This window comes from Lactuca sativa, chromosome 2 (assembly GCF_002870075.4).
Source record: "Lactuca sativa cultivar Salinas chromosome 2, Lsat_Salinas_v11, whole genome shotgun sequence".
In the NCBI taxonomy this organism is placed as follows: Eukaryota; Viridiplantae; Streptophyta; class Magnoliopsida; order Asterales; family Asteraceae; genus Lactuca; species Lactuca sativa.
In genome coordinates, this window is record NC_056624.2 from 102,140,573 (window position 1) to 102,144,465 (window position 3,893).

A 3,893-nucleotide genomic window follows, 5' to 3' on the forward strand; every position below is an offset into this window, starting at 1 on the left:
CTGGTATATAATATGTAAATGAGTTCGGGAAAAATGACCTAACTATAGGTCTTACATCATACCATAAGGGAAAATGTTGACAGTTTAGAAGTCTAATTAAAGTACTTGAAAAACAGGAATAATTTACAGACAAGTGCTACTTAGAGCATAGGTAAGAAAGGCTATTCCTTAAATCAAAAGGAAAGATGAGCTAGACATCTTCAACTGGCGATGGGTATTCCTCGGGCGAACCCTCAGATCTACCAGTTAACGTATTACATCCTGAAGATGCCGCTCATGAGCTCTCTGATGCACTCGAAGTTCTATAACCTCAGTGCGGGATGCAGCTAGCTGTTGCTGCAGAGCCTCATTGGTACTCCTAGTCCTTTCCATGGCTTCTTCGATTTGGCAAATACGGACCGTGTTAACACCAGAATTGACGTCAATTTCCATGACTCGGTCAATGGTTTCCCCACCATGCTTGACATTCCGAGCAATTCTGCGGACAATAATGGGCAGGACTCGGTCAGCCGAGCCTCCTTCGCTGAGATTATAAAAGCTTCGGTCTCCATTGAAGGGTAATGGTTGACCCTGCTCATCACTCCAACGATTCAAGTTTGTCGCCCACAAGGGTGTGGGACCTTGAAATGTAGGTCGGGGGTTGAGATTTGGGTTCTAAACTACTTGAGGTAGGTTGTTGACTTCTGGTTCGGAGTCAAAACCATCCGAAAAGCCTTCTGCGATGTGATCATCCAAAGGGATTAGATGGTCATCTCCTGGCTCTTCATCTAGCCATCCATCATTGCCCTAATTTGGGTAGTCGGGTCTCCAGGGATATGGAATCCAGCCATGATATCTACGCGAGAAGTAGGGGTAAAAGAATCAGTTAATAGACGTACTAACTAAGATAATTATAAGATGATCTTTATCAGTTACTCCAACATTTGTGTAGTGCATACCAGTCATATGTTACCAAAACAGGATAGACCTTCGAATAAGTGAACCTAACTCTAAGTCCATAACCAAACAAGGAACAGGAAGTAAAGTAAAGATCACAGATTCTAAGTCTATGGCACCCTAGTAACATATAACCGTAATGTATCCACTCAGCAACTATTGACATACTAATAAGGACCTGTTTAGTTCTCAGATAAGAATTATTGTAACAAAAAATACTCCTATAGTATTTTAGAATTATGTTTTGTTCTAATGTTATCATTGTAGTAGTGTTGGTAAGTTTTTAGAGTTCTTGCCACATCACAACCATTCTTGGGCATATGCTAATCACTTCTCGGACCAACATAGTTGATCAGGCTATGCCATTCCCAGAACTGACCATACATCCCCGAGCTTACTTGTGATATTCAACAATCGTAATACTTTTGTTCTGTCCTATTGACACTGATTTTAGTATGAATGCAGGTTTGTATACTTAGTTAAATATTTTATTATTTAAAAGTATAAACTCTTGGTCAGATTATTTTAATCCCATTGTTTTTATAGTTAGTATATCTTTTATGGGGTTGATATACTCAATTCACTATAAACAATGCCCTGATACCCATCTATCACACCCCAAAACCGGAACGGCGGAAACGTTCGAGGGTGGAGGATGTCATGTAAAGTATCATAACAATGCAAAGTAGTAAACAAGAAACAACATCATCCATTGCATTAATAGTAAAGTTTTAATACATGAGCATTCTTTTTAATGTATAGACACCAAAAATGAATGATCAAAATAAAAGATGAGTCTTAACTGTACTCCGTCTTCTCAAACCTGCCATCGGTACCTGTTTACGGATGACCTAAGAATACAAGTTATTTTGAAAGTGTAGATCAACATTTAAGCTGGTGAGTTCATAAGTATTTATGTTAAGAGAATGTTTCCTGTTTCTTTGAATAAATGAATGTTTCCCAGAAAATCCTATAGTTTTTGTAGTACATGAAAAGTAGATACGTTTGCATAAACTCATCCTGTTTGTAATTCAATGATATGAAATTGTACTTATGCTTGGCTAATTATACACTAACGTATTGATAATACCTTTTATATGAGTTATTATAACCATACTGACTAGATGGCCAGACCCAATGCTACGAATCCATTGAAAACTGTTGATAACAATTGTCACTCGTAGGCGTGTATGCCAGACTTTAGCTAGCAGCCTGAGTGTGGGATTGTCAATCCCAATATAGAACTACACACACATTGTTTCGATCCCCTGCTGGAGATTCTGGTTATAATATTACGAATTAAGTATATTGTTTGAAATGAAGTAAACAAACTGTATCCAAGGTCTCATAAAAAGTATATAAACGTTACATGTATTTTAGTTGTGAAAAACCCAATCATTCTGGATTGAATGATTGATAGTATGTTCTTTACTAGTATTCTTAACTTGTTATGCAAAATTTATACTGAAGAGTAGTTTTGAATTAAACATGTGATATTGAACAACTATGTACTTTAGTATGCTTGAATCGTGCAATAATGTTCTATGAATCATAAATTATACCTATTATAATTTATATGTACGTCTTGGATTGTTTCTGAGCATGAATGTAAACCCATTGCTCAACTTGTACAAAGGGTTAAGTGATTGATGAAAATATAAGTTTTAAAAGAAGCTTTGTAAAACATTTGAAGATTTTAATAATAAATATTGATGACTTGATGTCTATTTATAAAACAGTATAAAAACAGTTTATTTGATAAAACAATTTTAAAGTATAAGAAATTCTATTGTTTGAAACACAGTAATAAATCACATGTGATTGATTTTATAACGATGTGTTTTCTAAATGTATCCCCCCCCCCCCCATAAAATCATTTAAAGTCATTTAAAAGGATAGATTAAGGGGTATGAACACACCTGAAGTGAGTGATGCGAATGTAATCGGTAAAGGATGTTAAGTGTCAAGTGAAGACTTGAGCACACACAGATCCTATTTAACATATAATGACACATATATGCTTACAATTAGTGTTTATAACAACTAATTATGAAATGGAACAACCTTAAGGACTAGGAAACACTTGTACTGAAGTGTTAAACCACGTAGGGTTGCATATAAGGGGGTGTAGGGCCTCTTACTGGAGTTTATGGCCCATCTGGAAATAACCACATGAGTTTACGGCCGTAAACTCATGGTATTAAGTACCAAGTTGTGTTATAAGGTCCTACAAGTCAAAATGAAGTGTTCTATGATCAAGTCTAAGCCTTAGGAAGGAATGGTGGCACCATTGCACCATTAACTAGGGTTTACGGCCCAAGGACCATTTCTCCATGAGTTTATGGCTGTAAACTCATGGTATTTTGTGTCATTTCAAATTTTAAGGTCCTTAGCTTATGTTGGAAGTGTTCTAGACTTGGTCCCAAGGATTTGGAAGGGATTAGGGTTCATTTGCACCCTTAATTAGGGTTTACGTCCCAAGGAGGTTCCTTGGCCATAAACACCCTTTTGATCTTGTTTTCTTGATGTTTTCAAGGTTAAAACTAGTTGATTCAAGTATAAAACAAGCTAAGACAAGAGTACTTACAATATAGTAGCTTGTAAGGGTGTTTAAGGCTCAAGAACACTAGTGTGTGTTCTTGGTGTTCTTGGTGAAATGAAGAACACTTGAAGATCTATCAAATGAAGAGATTTCATGGATGAAATCATGTACAAACACTAGATATTGAAGTATATCAACTAATCAATGAAGGAAACACTTACCAAGTTGAAGATCTAGTGAAGAACTCGAATGATACTTGAGAGAGAATGAGTTATAGGCTTGAAAATGGTAAAAATGACATAAAATGACTAAGTGTCATATTTATACCCTAGAGTTTACGGCCGCAAACTCCATTTTATGGCCATAAACTCCAAACTCTTAGAGTTTTGAGACTTAAGTGTTGCACAATTAACTC